Source organism: Delphinapterus leucas, chromosome 10 (genome assembly GCF_059928025.1).
Source record: "Delphinapterus leucas isolate spDelLeu-1000000601 "Yukka" chromosome 10, BTC_Dleu_Yukka2, whole genome shotgun sequence".
Classification (NCBI taxonomy): domain Eukaryota; kingdom Metazoa; phylum Chordata; class Mammalia; order Artiodactyla; family Monodontidae; genus Delphinapterus; species Delphinapterus leucas.
In genome coordinates, this window is record NC_143138.1 from 8,440,159 (window position 1) to 8,460,515 (window position 20,357).

The 20,357-nt window shown below is 37.8% G+C and overlaps 1 protein-coding gene and 1 pseudogene across 10 annotated transcripts in view; one reads left to right on the top strand and one right to left on the bottom strand.

Annotated features, from left to right (window-relative positions):
- LOC149748132 (uncharacterized) overlaps window positions 1-20,357 on the bottom strand; it is a 176,460-nt gene that overhangs the window by 139,802 nt on the left and 16,301 nt on the right. The window lies entirely within an intron of this gene.
- LOC115802112 (52 kDa repressor of the inhibitor of the protein kinase pseudogene) lies at window positions 10,962-13,177 on the top strand (annotated as a pseudogene).

Sequence of the window (20,357 nt, forward strand, 5' to 3'; positions counted from 1 at the left end):
AACTGTTCCCAAATATACCTACTCACTTCTGCCTTCATGCCTCAGCTCACCCAGCCCTGCCCAGAGTACCCTTCACTCCGTCACTGTATGCCCAACCCTGCTCCTCACTGGGGGGCTGTCCTCCATGAAGTCCTTTAAAGCTTCCCAACTCAAAGTTATTCCCTTGTCCTGCGAATTCTCGTAGGATTTTAAATGATGCACCCTAATGTCATCCACCACCATTTCCTCACGGGCAGAATCAGTGACCTGGGGATCCAGCCACGCAGCCTCTAAAGAGTACATTGGGTATGTCACATCTGCTACTTTGGGTCTACAAGGTGGTTTTGGGGAGCTTTAGGGCTTCTTAGGAGTGCATGTATGAAACGCTCTAGAAATTTCCATTACTAGCTGAGAGACTGGAGGTACTCTGAGGTCTCATAGTCCACAATTTGTGGTTAAGCCAAAGAGGGCAGCGTTTGTTAGTGTGTTATAGATAAGTATGTTACATATACATCCTCTGAACACCAAGTGATGAGACATTGCCATAAGTTATACCCGAAAAGCAATCCCATCATTTACAGACACGTGTTAGGTAGAAACATCATTCTACTACCTTTGCCATACATTTGTGTTTGTTTTGGCTTTGTTTTAATCCCTATGGTGGGGATTAAAACAAAACAACAGGATTGAGTTGATCAAATCTCTTGTGGTTGATCATCAAGATGGTAGGTCAACTAGAGCTGGGGTTGAGTCAGTTACAGGACACCCTCGAAGAATCAGCTCTTCAGAGTTCAGTTCTCTCCCACTCTAGTCCCCTTTGATTTATACTCTACCAGCCTGCAGAGTCCTGACCTCACAGCGTAAGGCTCTAATCAGATAAGCTCACCATAAACCTTTCTTTATTCTCAAAACCCCTGCTCCATTCAAACCCCAGCTATACTTGAGCCACCTCAGGGGAGGGCCAGACTTCAGGAGGTACTTAGAGACAGGCAGACCGTCGTCATCGGTGCAGGCTGCCAACCTTCTCAGGTTACTGTGAATGATTATAGATAAAGTCTGCTTTGAATTTGTTGGAAGAGGGGGAGACTTACAATGTATTTGGTTCAGGCAATTCATTTTAAGGGTTTGGGTTCCCCAATTTCCCGCAATCATAATCATGGTCCATTTTCACAGTCACTAGACTATCAAATCCTGTGCATATAAAATAAAGACCTAGAAAAAAAATGGGAACTTTAAAATCTGTAAGTTAAAGTAGTGGTACAAATATTGTTTGGGACACTGTGAAACAGTAATCAGAATTACCCTCTCGCCATCAGAAGCTAACTGCGGCAGAGAGACTGCTTTTGCCACGTTTCTAGATGTAGTAAAGATTCGGTACAACGTTGTTTAGAAATCATAGGATTGCAGATCCCTTCTCCTCTTCAGGAATTAAGGAAAAGGCAACCTGCTCTACCCATTTAAAATGGAAAAAAAGAAGTGTGGGTGGGGATTTTCTTCTCCTTTGTCTGCACATCCAGTCTGGGGGCAGCGTTATTCATCAGAAATAAGCTTTCTTGTTTTTTAGACTGTGTTTACGACGGTTTTTGGAAACGTCTTCCTTATGTATGCTAATTCGTTGGTTCTGAAGCCTTTTTCCATTCCGTCAAGCTCACCTTCCGAAAGGGATAGTGAAAAGTTAGGGGCTGGCTCCCCCTGGTGCCTTGGTTGGAGAACCGCAGCTGCATGTCTGAGACCATCTGCCAACGGATAAGAGTGCCCTCTAGTGCATAGAGGCAGAGTAAAGCTACAAATTAAATGCTAATTACTAATTAAATACTCATGAAAAAATGAAAACTACAAAATACTAACACTACAGGAAAAAAGTGACCAATTATGCCCGAACTATGTGCCAAGCATTGCACTAAGGGCCGGATGAGCATTGGTGCTTTGGCTGTCCACTGCAGTGGGACACACCGTCCCCTAACACGGCAGCTTAAAATAATGATCGTTTGTTATCTCCCACGGTTTCAGTAAGCCAGGAATTCCACAGCAGCTCCGTTGGATGGCTCTGGCTGGAGGTTCCTCACGAGATTGCAGTCAGATGGTGACTGGGGCATCTCCAAGACTCGTTTGTTCACGTCTGGTGGCTGAGCTGGTGAGACTGGAAGAGCTGGGGCTGGAACATCCAGCACCTCTCCCTGTCTCTCCATGATGACCGTACCTGCCCTTTGGAAAGAATTCTCTCTCTGCTTTCTACCAAGATGCTGGTGTGTGTGTCTGTGTGTGTCTGTACAACTCGCACAGATTTACTTAGTGCATTAAAGAAGGAACTGGCACGGTGACAACGATAGTTAAAAGAAGGAGAGGAAGAACTATTATATCTAGTCAGTGGATGAAAAGAATGCTGAAATAAGATTACAAATTAGATGGAAACTGATCAATGTCCTATAAAACAAAAACACAATCGGTAGGATTTATTTTTTTCTACTGGACAGGAATAAATTGCAATGTATAGATCTTCCATAAGTGAACGTTAACTTTACAGATCCCTCACTGTAGACCCTCCTCTGATTCCCCAGAATACCCAGACTTCTTTCAGGTTGGATCCCAACGAAGACGGCCAGGAGGAAGCTGCATTGCTTTTTATGACCCAGCCTCAGAAGTCATGCAGTATCACCTCGGCTGTGCCCCACTGAAAGAGGCAGTTACAGAGGGTCACTCAGGCTCAAGGAGAGGGAACGTAAACCCCACCTGGGATGGGATATATATTTGGTGGCCATTTGTGTAAAAATACAATCGACAATTGTTTTACTTAATTCTCCCCCAAACTATATGAGGTTGCTACTATCATTATCCCAATTTTACAGTTAAGGGAATGAGGTCAAGAGACATTAAAACTGTGCTTCGTATGTCCTTTCTATGTCATACTGGAGCATTGTCTAATAAGCCATGTGAAGTGTTATCTGTACATGGTTTTCAGTCTGGGCACTACTGACATTTTGGGCCAGGTAATCGTTTGTTGTAAGAGCTGTCCTGTGTATTGTAGGCTGTTTAGCAGCATCCCTGGCCTCTACCCACTTGATGTCAGTAGCATCCCCTCCCTCCCTCCCCTCAGTTGTAATAACTAAAAATGTCTCCAGACATTGTCAAGTATCTTGGTGGGGGAGTGCAACTCTGGCCCCATTAAGAACCACTGTTTTAGGGGAAGGTAACTTTGTTTGATTATTTACTATTGATTAGTAAAGTTCTGTAAAGGCTCTGTAAAGTTAACGTTCACTTATAGAAGATCTATATATTGCAGTTTATTCCTGTCCAGTAGAAAAAGTAAATCCTACAGATTGTGGTTTTATTGTTTTATAGCACATTGATCAGTTTCCATCTAATTTGTAATTTTACTTCAGCATTCTTTTCATTCACCGACTAGATATAATAGTTCTTCCTCTCCTTCTTTAAACTATCATTGTCATCATGCTAGTTCCTTCTTTAACGTGTTAAATCTTTGCCAGTTGCACGAGCGTGCAGACACACACAGACACAGACACATACACCAGCATCTTGGTAGAAAGCAGAGAGAGAATTATTTCCAAAGGGCAGGTATGGCCATCACGCAGAGGTGCTACTCGGGTCTCCCTTCAAGAAAGAACTAGCAGACGAGCTGTGAGAGGTACAATTAGCTGATAGCCTTGACTGAAGGGCCTCTGGGATCCACCACAGCAGTTGAGCTGAGGCTGTGCTTTTACGAGGCAGTCTCGAGCCAGTGTATGAGCCCAGTAGAGGTACCAGGGCCTAGGCCATTTCTGATCAATGTGGAAACCCTCCACCAGGCAATCTTTGCTCTGGACCTCCCGTTGGGCTGGCTGAGACTTTTGCAGGGCAACACTGCAATTTGAGACCCTTCCTAACATATTCTTCTGCCTCCCAACTAACCTTTCACAGATTACAGGCCTGCATCCTGGTCTGCATCTACTGCAGAGCCTTTTCCTGCTTCAGGCACCACTCAAAGCTGGTAGCCACCATGCCACCCAATGTGTTCTTAGCTGTGGAAGGAATTGCCTCTAGAACTCAAAGAGGCCTACGAGGTACCGTGCTTCCTTCTCTGAGGCGGGGCTTCAAGATGCAGCGATTCGTCTTCGGCTTTGGAGGGGATATCCAGTGTGCACCTGACAACTGCACTTCTGAAAACTTCCCTGAAGTGGCAGTTCTCTGAATCTATGTGGAATTCTGAGTTGGTAGGTTTTTCTTTTTTCTTTCAGTATTTTAAAGATGTCACTCCATTATCTTCTGGGTTGTATATATTCTAATGAGAAATCTGCTGTAATTTTATTTGGACTGCCTTCAAGCTTTTTTCTTTATCTTTGGGTTCCAGCAGTTTAACTGTTATTTGTCTAGGTGGATGTCTTTTCCTCACATTTATGCTGCTTGGGGTTTCCTGTACTTCCTCGATGTGCATCTTGAAGTCTTTCTCCTTACGTTGTTTTTGTTAGCACTTCAAATATTGTCTGTCCTATTCTTTCTCTTTTATTTTCCTTATATGGCATCAACTTCTCTTCCTCTCATGCTTTGACCCAGGTGTGACAGTGCTTATATCCTTAGAAGGGGCTGTCTTCTTTAAATTTCAGACTTCTTGGCTATCCTGCAAACTTAGTTCTCTGACGGGTTCAAAAAGAGTTATAATTTTATAGTTTATCTTGCACTTCCTTGTTATTATTGTGGAAGTGATGTTTTCTTTCTAAAATATAGCTTTCTATATATATACATATTTTTTTTAAATCTTTTGGCCGTGCTGCACGGCATGTGGGATCTTAGTTCTCAGACCAAGGATGGAACCTGCGCCCCCTGCATTGGCCGCGCAGAGTCTTTACCACTGGACCGCCAGGGAAGTCCCTAGTTTTCTATAACTTAAGGGTAAGTGAAACTTACCATAATTTTTAATTTTGTTATAATTTAAAATTTAGATAAATGATGCAAAAATAGTATGAGAGGCTACTAAATAAACTTTATCCAGATTCATCAGTTATCTACATGTGCCTCATTTGCTTTATCATTCTCTCTCTGTCTCTCTGCCTTTCTCTCTCTTTATATATATTTATCTACCTATGTCTGTATTTATATATCTTATGAATTATTCGAGAACTGGCTGGAGTCATGGTATCTTTTACCCTAAATACTTTAAAGACCATTTTTGTGAGGACTTTTCCTTATAAACAATAGTATATTTATCACAATCAATACGCTTAACATTAAGAACATATTTCTATATCTATATCATTCATATATATAAAAATTAAGCTTACAGTACACAGAAGGACTTCTCAGAATTGCCAACCCATACCCCTGTAAAAAGCAATCCTATTAACTAGGGCTCAATATCTCTCTACAGTTTTTTCAGGTAAAATTTAAGTACATTGAAATGCATAAATTATAAGTGTTCAATTTAATGAGGTTTAAAAATTGACATACTCCTAACATCACACTGAAATTTAACCTCTTTATGAAGACTGCATAGGCTAGCCGCCACATGCAACTTGAACATCCCTCTACTACAAAATTTACTGCAAATATTTCTCTATATGTTCACTAGACTATGAACTCATTAAAGAAAGAGACTATGCTTCTTCAGTTTGGGGCTCCCAGTTTCAAACCATATCTGGCATATAATGAGGTATCAATAAAAGTTTGTTAAATAAGTAAAATGGCAATTGGAACAAATAGCCCGCAGTTTAAATAAGGGAGTTGTGTAATGTTCAAGTTAAGATCTTCCTACTACTTCTACTAAATCACCAGTAAGGAATGTATGATAAAAATTGTCAAGACACGAAAGGAAAAAAAAAGACAGCAGTTGGAACAGTGATAAATCATTATGTTCTTAGAACTCTTTACAAAGACATGAAACTCTTTTAATCATTCATGCAGCATTTTCAATTGGTGGGTGGTACAAATTACTACCGCTTTTTTTATACAGTAAAACTTTCCGTTTTAACAAGATATTTAAAAGCAAATATATGTTACCTGTCCAAAACCTAATGGAGAAGAACTTTTATGTAGTTCCTGGTTGATATTCTAACACCTGAGATTTACTATTTTCAGTTGTCTAAAAGCAGTGGTAGTCAAATCTGTTGACAGACCGCTATTTCCTCAATATCACTAACTATCTTGGCAAAGGGATAGGCTACGTGAATTGAAATTTGATTATGCAGTTGATTCAGAGTCATGTCTGTAGTTGCTCTTCTTTTTCTTATTAAGAAAAACAAAATATATACTCTTTTGAATATAATTAACTAAGTAAATGTTTTTAATTCCTGTGAGAAAGTACTACAGAACAGTTTTATGTAGTAAAACTAACCCTAAAATAGATACATAGAGTCAGGAGTTTTCTTGTAGTTCCCTTATCTATTTCAAGTCTTCAGAGCTTATTGATACACTATTTATATTTCCTAGGATAACTGATCAAATCCTTCTAATCAATAAAAATTCAGCTTAAGAATCATTTCCCCTTTGGATCTTTGTAATAACAAGTAAGTAGTATCACCTCTGCTCAAGTGCCATACCTTATATACAACTCTATTCTTATACTTTCTCACGCTATATTTTAGTGATGCATTTTCATATCATTCTCTTCCACTACACCAAGACAGTCCATTAGAACTTTTTGGATGATTGAAATGTTCTATATGTGTTCTAGTCACTACTGTAATAAAAGTATAGCACTAGACTCTGAGCTCTGTGAGGGCAGAGACTGTACCTTATTCACTTTTATGTATCCAGTACCTAGGACATAGCAGATCCTTGATAAATATGTGGGGATAAACATAACCAATCAATCAAAGAATAAATCAAAGGATTTCCCTGGAGGCGCAGTGGTTAAGAATCTGCCTGCCAATGCAGGGGACACGGGTTCGATCCCTGGTCCAGGAAGATACCACATGCCACGGAGCAACTAAGCCCATGAGCCACAACTACCGAGCCTGAGCTCTAGAGCCCACAAGCCACAACTACTGAGCCTGTGCACCACAGCTACTGAAGCCCATGTGCTCTAGGGCCAATGTGCCACAACTACTGAGCCCACGTGCTGCAACTACTGAAGCCTGTGTGCCTAGAGCCCGTGCTCCACAAGAGAAGCCACCGCAATGAGAAGCCCGCGCACCGCAACAAAGAGTAGCCCCCGCTCACCACAACTGGAGAAAGCCCGTGCGCAGCAACGAAGACTCAATGCAGGCAAAAATAAAATAAATAAATTTAAAAAAGAGAGAATCTCTTTAAAAAAAAAGAATAAATTAAACATTTTACAGTGGTAGAGTCAAAGAAAATCTACTTACAACCAACACCAGGCAACTGCTACATGAGGTAATGGGAAAACTAATTAGTAATCTCTGATTTCTCAGTGAATTAAAAAGTAATGCAAATAGATTTCCAGTAGTGGAAAAGTAGCTTCTATCAGTCAACTCACTCTCAGAGAACAACTATAAACTCTAACTAAAATACAAAATATAATAATTTGAAGGCAGTCAGCAGAACTAAGAGAAACGAAGTAAATCTATATTTGAAAGAAGTAAATGGCACAGGGTAATTTTCCTGTTTTGATACAGATTTTTGTTTGAGGCTAAGCCCTAGTTTCAGCTTGCTGAGTGGCTAAAATTCTAATAGAAATCCATAGTCTTACTGGCTTGGAAAGCCATAGGTCAGAGTCTGGGGACACCACACAGCTGGAACCTGAGGGGGGTTGGAATCCTGGAAAGGTGAAAGCGATAGACATGGTGGGGAGAGGGGGATTCTGTATATAGACTTGGCCAAAATCTCTGGTTGATCCCTGAACTACATACACATGGGGTAAACTTCAAATAGGCCAATTAAATCTAAAAGAAAGGCAAGAAGTGGAAACTGACCTTGAGATGACCCAGATGTTAGAATTAGCAGATAAGGATTTTAAAGCAACTATTATAACCATCTCAAGGATTTAGAGGAAAACACATTTATGATTAACAAATAGAAAATCTTAGCATAGAAACTGAAACCACAAAAAAGAACCAATTGAAAATTCTAGAAATGGAAAATATAGTATTTACAATTAAAAATTTACAAAGTGGCTTGACACAGATCGAAATGAGAAAAGAGTAAGTAAATTTGAAAATAGATCAATAGAAAGTGTCTAAGTTGAAAAATTGAAAGAAAAGGTTGGAGAAAATAAAGAGTGTCAGTGAGCTATGCAGGCACTGTAGAAAGGTCTAACATTTGTGTACTGCTGTCTTAGAATAAGAGAGAAAAAAAAATAAGGAAATGATAGTGATAATTTCCCCAAATTTGGTGAAAGGCATGCATTTACACATCTAACAAGTCCAGTAAACCCCAATCAGGAAAAATACAAAGAAAAGCATATCTAGGCACATCAGAGTCAAACTTCTAAAAGCCATAGTTTAAAAGAAACTCTTGAAAGCAACTGCAGACTAGCTACAGATTAATTTATTACATGCAGTGGAATGATATGATTTAACAATGATTTGTTGTCAGAAACACTGGATACAAGAAGATAATGGAATGACATCTCTAAAATGCTGAAAGAAGAAAAAAGTCAATTCAGCGTAGTGAAAATAGCCTTCAAGAATGAAAGCAAAATAAAGATAGATGAAAACTAAGAGAACTTTTTATCAGCAGACTTGCAGTACAAAAAAACCACAGAAGTTCATCAGTTGAGAAAAATTGATGCCAAAGGGACATTCAAATGTTCAAAGTGAAGTACCAAAAATGATAGATGTATGGCTAAATATAAAAGATTTTTTCCGTAGTTTTTTAGAAATATGTATGACTGTTTAAGCAAAAATTATAACATTTTATTGTTTGATTTATAATATTTGTAGATGAAATATAGACAACTAAAAAATAAACAAAGGAGCTTAAAAATCTATATTTTTTGAAAGACCATTATATTTTGTATGAAATGGTCCAATATTAAATGTAAGAAAAATGTGAAAAATTAAGGATACTGTATATATTGTGGTTCCTAGAGCAACCAGTTGAAATAATGCAAAATGATATAACTGAAACACCACAATCCCTTGAAAGGGGATTCTCAAAAAGATTCAATTAAATCAAAAGAAATTAAGAAAGTAGGAACAGAGAATCAAAAAACAAATACAAAAATGATGGGACCAAAGGAAAACAACTAGTAAAATGGTTGGTCCAAACTCAACCATATCAATAATTGGATTAAATGTAAATGGACTAAACACTCCAAATAGTAGTCAGAAGTTCTCAGAATAGATAAAAAAAATAAGACCCAACATAATCTCTCCATAAGAGATGAACTTAAAATATAAAAATACAAAGGGGTTGAAAGTAAATGATATCAAAAGATAAATCATGCAAACAGAAAACATAAGAAGGTTGGAATAGGTAGATTAGCATGAGATATAACAGATGCCAAGGCAAAGAGTATTACTAGAGATAAAGAGAGACACACTAGAACAATAAAAAGGATAAATTTATTAAGACATAAGAATCATACATGTATGTGCCTAATAAAAGAGGTTCAAATACATTAGATGAAAAAGTAACATAATTAAAGGAAGAGACAAATCCACAATTACAGTGGAGTCTTCTCTCAGCAATTGACAGAACAAATAGACAAAAGATCTCAGTAACACTATAACTTCCTTCACCTAATTGACATTTATAGAACACTACACCTGACAATTGCAGGATAAACATTCTTTTCAAGTGCACATGGCATATTAACCAAGATAAACCATTTGCTGGACCATAAAACACGTTCTAATATATTTTAAAGGATTGAAATAATACAGACTATGTTTTCTGATCACAGGCAATTAGTTAGAAATCAACAACAATAAGATATGTAGGAGGGATAAAACCTAAATATTTGGAAATTAAACAACATACTTGTCAATAATTTATGGGTAAAGAAAAAATGACAAGGTACATTAGAAAATATTTCAAACTGAATTATAATGAAAATATAGCATATCAAAATTTGTGAGCTACAGCTAAAGGAAAATTTATAGCTTTTAAATGCCTAGATAAGGAAAGGATAAAGGTATAAAATCAATGACCTAAGAGTCTACAGTAAGACCTAGAGAAAGTAGAGCAAAGTACAGACGGTCCCCAACTTACAATGGGTCAACTTACGAATTTTGAACTTTACAATGGTGCAAAAGCAATGTGCATTCAGTAGGATTTGAATTTACAATTTTGGTGTTTTCCCAGGCTAGCGATATGTAGTATGATACTCTCTTGGGATGCTGGACAGCGGTAGCAAGCTGCAGCTTCCAGTCAGTGCCACAATCACAGGGTAAACAGCTGATACACTTACAACCATTCTGTTTTTCATTTTCAGTACAGTATTCAATAAATTACATGAGATATTCAACACTTTATTATAAAATAGGCTTTGTGTTGCATGATTTTGCTCAACTGCAGGTTACTGTTAAGTGTTTTGAGCATGTTTAAGGCAGGCTAGGCTAGCCTACGATGTTCGGTAGATTAGGTATATTAAATGCATTTTCGACTTAGGATATTTTCAACTCACAATGGGTTTATTGGGACATAACCTCATTGTAAGTTGAGGAAGATCTGTAAATCCAGAGTAAGTAGAATGAAGGAAATAGCAAAGAGGAGAAATCAATGAAATAGAAAATAGATAAATGAAAGAGAAAATTAACACATAAATTTTTTTTCTTTTTGAGAAAATAACAAAGTTGATAAGCCCTACATAGGTTGATAAAGAAAAAAATAAGAAAAATTACCAATATCAGGAATAAATGTGTGAATATACTATGGATGCTACAGATATTGTAAATATACTACAGATGCTACAGATATTGTAAACAACTTTATGTTAATAAATTCAACAACTAGATGAAATTTCTGAATAAAACAACTTACCGAAACAGACACAGAAGAAATAGGAAATTTTACTGGCCCTATTAAGTAAATTGAATTTGTTATCGAAATCTTTTCTCAAATACAACATCGGGGTCAGATGGTTTCACTGGTGAACTCTGCTAAACATTTAGGTAAGAGATCAATCTTACACAAATGCTTTCCAAAACAGAAGAGGAGGAAACACTTTGCAATGTGTTTTATGAGGCTAGCATGACCCTGATACTAAATCTGACACAGACATTTTTAAAAAAGAAAATTAAAACACCAGTCATGTCAAACTGCCCACCTAATTTAGTTTCCTTCCTCCACTACCAACAGGCAGACAAGCTTCCCTGAATTGGGGGGAGGGGAGGGAAGAGCAGGCTGGCTGGCTGGTGGGCGACAATATCAAACTTTTGCACAGCCCCCAACTGAACATGGAAGATAATGCAGTCCAATCTGACTTTCCTTAGGTTCCTGAAAGATCTGGACAGAAGCCAGAAGTGGGTGAAGAAATGTAAGATATGTGACTTAGAAGATAAAACACCTGATCTGCTAAGCAAACATTACTGCCAAATGCTTTAAGAAACCTATGGTTTGTAGAACGAGTACTTAAAAAGGAGTTCTTTGAGATTATGCTATGCCAGCAGTAGCTGATTTCACCAGTCATCTGAACAATCCACGTGGAGACATTGAAAATTAGTAAAATAACTGAGTGATCATGAAATAAGAACACAAACAGAAAAAGAAATGGTAAAACTTCTGAACAGGAACAAACTCAGAAATAAAGAAACCATAGCAATCCTCACCACTCCAACGCACAGGAAGAAGGTAAAGAACAAGATTTGAAGGCATTTTTATCCTTAAAATTCGCAGAGAAAGAAAACAAGGAGCAGCTAAAATCTTCATCTGAAGTTTGATTTTTATAAAGCACAAGTCTGGATTAACATGAAGCTGACAAAATCTCTAAAGATATCTTTTCTCCTGCTGGAGTGCAGAGGATATTCTGGTGAGGCAGTTCTGAGAAAGTGCTTCAAGACAGTAGCAGTTACACATCCATCCTTTTGAAAACACAGCAGAAATAGGTGCTGGACACTGCAAGAGTGCCATTGGAGAGAAACAGGGAAGTGAGAGGCTCACCTCTTCCATTATCACTGATAATAAGATGGACATAGTAGGGGAGGAGCAATCACCAGTACTGATGAGGTTCATCAATGAATCTCAATCCAGACAGAGGAATATGAGCTTTCTACCTTCTGAAGTTGATGCAGAAATTCTGGCTATGAACTTTCACACTCTGATAATGGAAGAGTGGGGGACAAACATGGAGCACTGATGTGGTCTGGCTTAGATTATGTCTAGTGGACTTTCTCCCAAACTCAACTCATGGTAACTAGACTTTTAGAGAAACCACCCCAAAATATCTACACAGTCTATTCTTCCTCTGCCTTAAATACGTAGTTGTCAAAAGCAGCGTCTGTTGTGGGAGTATCTGTTGCTTTGGGAGAAATTAAAGATGTTTGTTCTTTTTTCTGTTGATCACAACTACTTTAGAACTTAACAATGTAATATCTGTCCTCTTTCAGAACAGTGAAGGATAAAAGGCACATGAACTGAAGGAAGTTTGCCAGTCTCAATGAATAGGTGGGTATGATGCTTTTGAAAATTTTGTAGAACTCCTGTAAATACTCGTTTTGTGTTTAGATGGTATAAATAATGATACGAATCTAACGAATGTTAGATAGAATAACTTTATAGTTGATTGAGCTTTTGTTCTCTGTAGTGCATCAACAGATTTTGTTTTAATTATTATTGTTGTTCATAAAAATATCCTATTTTTTAAAATAGCCTTTGGAAAAAATTTCCAGGGCCGCATTTCCAATATTTCTTTGCAGCAGAGTTGCACTCTATGAAGAGATGGAAAATATTTATGTTTATCGTAAATTTTGATTTGAGAAAGCCATGATTGAGCACCAAACTTGATATTTAAATGGAATTTCCTGGAACTTCCTCTGGGCTCAGCAAGATAATCTCAACTAACCATTAAGAATTAGTATAAACAAATAATTAGTATCCCAACAATGAAAGACATTATGCAGGACGTTAAAGATATTTTCTTACAATAGTACCTCACAAGTTCTTTTTTTTCTAAATTTTCTTAGGTTTTTTTAAAAATTAATTTTTATTGGAGTATGGTTGCTTTACCATGTTGTGTTAGCCTCCACTGCACAACAGAATGAATCAGCCGTACACATACAGATATCCCCTCTCCTCCCTTCTGGACTTCCCTTCCATTTAGGTTACCACAGTGCACTAGGTGAGCTCCCCGGTGTTATACAGCATGTTCCCATCAGTTGTCCATTTTATACATAGTATCAATAATGTATATTTGTCAATCCCAATCTCCTAATTCCTCCCACCCCACCCTTTTCCCCACTGGTATCCATACATACAGCAATCCCACTACTGGGCATATACCCAGAGAAAAACATAAATCAAAAAAACACATGCACCCCAATGTTCATAGCAGCACTATTTACAATAGCCAGGACATGGAAGCAACCTAAATGTCCATCAACAGAGAACGTATAAAGAAGCTGTGGTACATATATATAACGGAATATTACTCAGCCATAAAAAGGAATGAAATTGTGTCATTTGTAGAGATGTGGATGGACCTAGAGAGTGTCATACAGAGTGAAGTAAGTCAGAAGGAGAAAAGCAAATATCGTATAATAATGTATATATATGGAATCTAGAAAAATGGTACAAACGATCTTAGTTGCAAAGCAGAAATAGAGACAGATGTAGAAAACAAATGTATGGGTACCTCGCAGTTCTTAAATGCTTATGTCTTATAGCACCAGTCCTGGAACAGCTCACATTCAACACCATGCCAACATGTACCAAAGTGACTTATCCATTCCCAACACACTCTCTGCCAACCTTCATTGTTGGAGAATCAAACAAAACACAGAGAAAAGGACACAGAACTTCCATTAACCATGTACAAAGCCCCCTACCTGTCTCACTTCAATTTTTTCTTAATGTCTATGCATGGCTGAAGGTCCTGTGTATTCTTCCTTGATGAAGTTTGAGAATGAGAGCAATGAAATTAGATGAAAGCATCTTAAGCGTAATTAAGAAATATTTCAACAGACCAGAGGTCAAATAACTTTACTTTGTTTAACATAAATCTTGATATAAAATATGATCTTAATTTAATGGTAGACACATATATCAAACTATGAATTTAAGCCAGAGTTTCCTACAAGTACTTTAAAAAGAGCACTGGGGGTTTCCCTGGTGGCGCAGTGGTTGAGAGTCCGCCTGCCGATGCAGGGGACACGGGTTCGTGCCCCAGTCCGGGAGGATCTCACATGCTGCGGAGCGGCTGGGCCCATGAGCCATGGCCGCTGAGCCTGCGCATCTGGAGCCTGTGCTCCGCAACGGGAGAGGCCACAACAGTGAGAGGCCCGCGTACAAAACACTGAAAATACCTAAGAGAAGTTTTAAAAATTGGTTTTATCCTTACAGTTGATATTTGGAGGAAAAGCTCTAAGGTGTATGTAGGCCATTCAATCACTGACTATTTGCTTCTGAGCCTTCCATTGAATGCATTAAACATTGATAAACTGCTGGTTAAATGGCTGTTGTTTGAACTTTTATTCTCTGAAAACCTCTCATTTCAGAAGACAGCATTGAAAGAACATTTCATTTCTCTGTGATTTCTCTTGGTGGTACTCCGGGAAAATTTTAGTTGAGTCACTTGAAATAGAACATTATTACTGCCATGAATCAAATTATCAGGTATTAGTTTCCAGTTCTTTGAGGAAATAAATGTTGGAGAGGTGTGGGGAGAAGGAATATATTTCAAAAAATACTGCAATAAAGCTCAGGACTGACCATTGACTAGTAGGTGTTTTAGTATGTGGTTAAAAATCTGTAATGGGCAGTTAAGGAAATTACCAACAAGTAGAATAAACTTTGAGATCACCAAACAGAGATTGCAATGTAGATTTTGTCTCCATTAAGTAGAAAATTGAAGTTCGAATAGAAAGCAATCCACTGTGGTTCTTCTTCTGGATGTTATTTACAATCATTGTCGAATTTATACCTTAGCTGAGTATAGTCTTCCTAGCAGGCGTACATTGAACACTTTTGTTTCATGGTCAAGATAGAATCAGAAGCCAAGGCTACTGACCATCTATTTGACTGTTTTTTCTCTCCATGACCATACCTACTGCCTTGTTTTTTTTGTTTGTTTTTTGTTGTTGTTGTTTTGTTTTTGCGGTACGCAGGCCTCTTACCGTTGTGGCCTCTCCCGTTGTGGAGCACAGGCTCCGGACGCGCAGGCTCAGCGGCCATGGCTCACGGGCCCAGCCGCTCTGCGGCATGTGGGATCTTCCCGGACCGGGGCACAAACCCACGTCCCCTGCATCGGCAGGCGGACTCTCAACCACTGCGCCACCAGGGAAGCCCTGCCTTGTTTTGATTTATAAAAATTACCTGGGAAAAATAGGAATTTTTTTTTGCTTATATAAAAATAATACAGAAATTATTGCTGTTATTCTGGTGAGAAAAATGTTGTACAATGTGTTTTAATCTAAACAAAACGTAAATTTTATTTTTTTAAAGAAAATTACAAAAAAATCCTTTATAACCATAGATGCAAAACTCCTTAACGAAATATTCACAAATGGAATCCAGCAATATATTAAAAGAATGATACACCATGACAAAGAAGAGTTTATCCCAGGAATGCAACGTTGGTTTCACATTTAAAAGTCAATCAATATTACTCATTGTATTGACAGATAAAAGGAACAAAATCATAGGATCTTCTCAATAGATGTGTAAAAAGTACTTGACAAATCTAAAAAACTCTCATGATATTATATTAACAAAAAAAATCTAAGTAAACCAGAAATAGAAGGGAACTTCCTTCACCTGATAAAGGATATTTATGGGGGACTTCCCTGGCGGTCCAGTGGTTAAGACTCCACGCTTCCACCGCAGGGGGCATGGGTTTGATCCCTGGTGGAGAACTAAGATCCCACATGCTGTGTGGTATGGCCAGAAAAAAAAAAGGATATTTATGAAAACCTTCCAGTTAATATAATGCTCAGTGGTGAGAGAATAAGAGTTTTTCCTCTCAGACTGGACACAGGGCAAAGATGTCTCCACTTAACGTTGCAATGGAGGCCCCAGCCAGTGGACTAGGGCAATAAAATGAAGTAAAGAGCTTAATGTGTTTGTATGAAAATTCTAGAGAACCTATAAGCAACTACTAGAACTAATAAGCAAATTTTAAAATGTTGCAGGATACATTGTCAATATTCTAAAATCAATTGTTCTTTTATAACTTACTGATTTAATGGTAATAAAATTAAAAATTTTCATTTACAATAGCAACTAAAACATAAAAATTTAGAAGTAAATTAAACATGCAAGACCTCTTCACTAAAAATTACAAAACATTGCTGAGAGAAATTAAGGAAAACCCCAATAAATGGACATATGTACCATGTTAATGGATTAGAAGACGCAAGTAAATCTGAAAAAGAAGAACAAAGTTGGAGGATTTACACTATCTGAATTCAAAATTTACTAAGGCTACATTAATCAAGACAGTATGATACTGGCATAAGGACTGAGAAACATCAATGGAACAGGATAGAGAGCCCAGAAATAGACTCACACTCGTAAAATCAATTAATTTCCAACAAAGGTACCAAAGCAATACATTGGGGGACAAGGAAAATCTTTCTAATGAAAAGTACTGGAATAATTAGATATTCAACTGGGAAATGTTTATTCAAAAGGAACCTGGATGTTCTTCAGCATTACTCTTGTTCAATACAGTAATCTGATATGTTGTTCTTTTCTATTTATACATTAGCCTATCAAAGCACTTTTTCCACTATTATAATAATATTCCTACTGCAAAAGTGTTATTTTTCTTTTTATAAAAATAACCTTTTTAAGTTTTAAAAGCAATAGTTTTTCACTTATGACAACTCATATGTTAAAGTATAAAGTAAACAAAATTACCCATGATTACACAAGAAAACCAGAAATCACCCAAGTTGACCTTTTGGGTTGGTCTTTCTAATCTTCTGTATATAGTGTCCTAAAATTGTATATTGCATTTTTAATCTAATATTATTTTGCATGTAATTTTCTTTCTCCAAGACTCTGAGATTTTATTTTTGTTTGCATGTAATATGATGATATTAGCTTTCATTTTAACATCTTTTTATGACACTTGTAATTGCATTTCCTGAAGACATAAATTTTAACTGTAAGCTACATCCAAACTGCACTTCCAACAGACATCTATTTCTGGAGTATCTGCCAAACTCATAAATGACTCTTCTTCCATGGCAATTGTCCATCTCACAATCCCCCATCTAAAATGTGACTATACTATTGAACAAGCATGACTCAGGGAAGCAATCACGGAACAAATTTTATTTTAAATTTAAACTGTTACTTTAAATTTATTTCATATGTTTAGTTGTTCTCTTGCCCCTGATGAAATTTAGGGCAGGTCAGAAAACTGAGCATTTCAAAATTATTTTTAAGTATGCTGTTACAAGAAAAACCACAGAAGCAATCTCTAGGCAGCCAAATTTACAGTAGATAATCTGTTCTAAGGCCACAAGTGATTGTTAAAGTTCTGGCAACCTGAACTAAATGGGCCAATTACTCTCTCACACAGGAATTCCGAAATTAAGTCCAGAGTAAAGTTTGCCTGCAATTGTAGCACACACTGTGGACTTAAGGCCAGAGAAACAGAGTCTTCAAAGAGAAAGAAGACAAGAGGAAATGCAAAACGGAGAAGCAGATATGGACCAAGAGCATTTCCTGGATTCTGCCAGCTGTTAATTGCTGGTTTCACTTCCTTCCAGAACTCCAATTGCGTTCCTGCCTTTGGGTTCTGTGAAACCCCTCAATTGTTGTAATACCAACTTCTAACTTTTTTTTTGTTGAATCAAGTTTTTGTTAAAGGGGCCCAAATAATAGAGAAATGAGTATGGACTATGGGAAGTTTTATCCCTTAAACAACTCACATATTCATGATCAGTATATCCTTTGGCTTTGCCTATGGATGATGGCCTTTCTCTGATCTACTCCCTCCATCTGAGGGTCCATGTTAGCTGTAAACTTGTAGTGTTCTCTGCTCACTCACTAAGGTGCTGACTGTAGAGTTACCTAGATCATCTTTGCTCTTTTGAAACATCAATGTCAAACTTTTATGTATAGTTTCCTGATTTGAGACAGCACATTGTCAGAAAATGCATAGGATTTGATATTCAGTGACTCCTGCAGATGTTTTTAATTCTAATTCCTTTGCGTTGTTCTTAGAAAGGAAATCAAGTTTTATTTGTCTTACTATTATTTCCAAGGTAGTCAATAATTTTAATACTGTGAGAATAAAGCACTTGAGATTTTTTGGCTTCTGAATGTCAATGAGTTCTGTTTTCAGAAATTTGCCTTGGGTGAAGCATAAATTTACATGACATATTTTTAGTGACTGAGGGAAAATTTACTCACATTGCTAATAAAAAAGTTCCAGTATTACCAATATAATTTGTATTGGTTAGTGTAGCTCTAAGGATAGGTCTAGAAAACCAAAGATAGCAGAGAATTAACACAACCCTAAAATGTCCTGATATTAATTTTTCATCACATGATTTAGAAAATTATCTTTACTAGTCATATTGCAGACTCTACCTTGGGTGAAATACTTATAGCTTAGAAAACCAGTCTGTAGGACACATTACGTTTTAGAAACTTGGTTTCTTCACACTCTCAAACTATTGTGAAACTTTATTAAATTAAGTGAATCAAACAAAAATTATTCAATAAATAGTCAACATTTGCTAGGTGATATGGGTGTTATAGCCAAAAAAAAAAAAAAGACATGTGGCCTTTGCCCTCCTTCACCTGGTAAAGTAGTTGGGAAGAGATACAGAGCAAGAGTAATAAAACAAGACAGTGTAGGGTGATGCGTACGCTGATTTTAGAAGTTCTGAGATGGGGGAGAGAGAAATGGAAAAAAAAGTAAACAAAGAAGCTAAGAACAGAGGATACAGAGAGAGAGTATATCTTGCATTTATGACAACTTTTCTGTCATTCCCTTCTTGGGGATCCACTGAAATGAACTGAAGCTGAAATGGTCAGAGAGAACTTCCTAGAGAGTTGATTTGATTTGGGACCTGAAGGAAGACACAGGATTTGAAAGGATAAATGGCTAAGTAGACAACATAAGCCTAAGTATGGAGATGAGAATACATTCAGGTTTGCAGAGGAGCAATTAACCTTACTAGCGTTGGAAGCCATAGGAAATAATACTGGGTGAGCATGGTGAAAAAGAGAAGTCAAAGGATTTTAAACATGAAGAACATAGGGAATTGCTGAGCAGAGGGATAATAGGATGAAAATTGGTTTGGGAGGATTAGTTGGGCAAGGTTATGAAAGGTGCTTGGGAAGGGTGGAGACTGGCATCTGGCAAGGTAGTCAGGGCGTTGCTGTAGTGATCCTTCCATGAGGTAATGAGGGCAGTGTCATCGCAAATAGGAAGGACCAATAAGAGCTTTCCAAAAAAGAAAACTACCTGATCTTGAGCAATCTGAATCAGAGATGATGGTAGAACTTCTTGTCTAAAGGAATTGGGAGGTATGAGGCTGGAACTTAGGGAAGAGGACAGCATGAAGAAGTAGACTGACATAGATTTACTAGTCAATGATATAGAAGCGACAGCCGAAGCCAAGAGAATGAGGGAGGATTCATCAAAGAAGGAATGTGGAGGAGAGAACAGAGAAATGAAAGTTGGAAACCACCCACATTTAGGGCATAGGACAAATAAAATGAGCCAATGCAAGAGGGAACATGTGGCCTGGGATGTAGGTGAGTCTCAGATAGTGTTGCCAGATAATTAAGGCAGCAGAGTGGTTAAGGAGGAGGACGCTGTCACCAGTGCTGGAAGAAGGTGAAGGAGCGAGAAGATGAGGACTTTAGGAGAAGAGTTAATAGTGATCTGGGACTGGAAACCAGATCACATAGACAAGGGAGGGAAGGAGCTATGAGGTGATGAGCGAGTGGACATGTGCAGAATAATGAAGCAGTTAGGAGGACAGGGTCTGATGGCAACTCTACCTGAATCCTGGCTCCATCCAGACTGGGCAACTTAACACACAGAAGTTGACCTAAGTCTCCATGCACTGGATTGAATAGCATCCCCCCAAATTCATGTCCTTCCCAGAACCTCAGAATGTGACCTTATTTTGAAATAGGGTTGTTGCAGATGTAACTAGTAAAGATGAGGTTATACCACAGTAGGGTGGGCCCTTAGTCCAATATGACTGATGTCCTTATAAGAAGAGGAAAGGACACAGAAAGAGACACACACAGGAAAGATGACCACGTGAGGATGGAGGCAGAGACTGGAATTAATATGCAACTGCAAGCCAAGGAAAACTCAGGATGCCTGGCAACACCAGAAGTTAGGAGAAAGG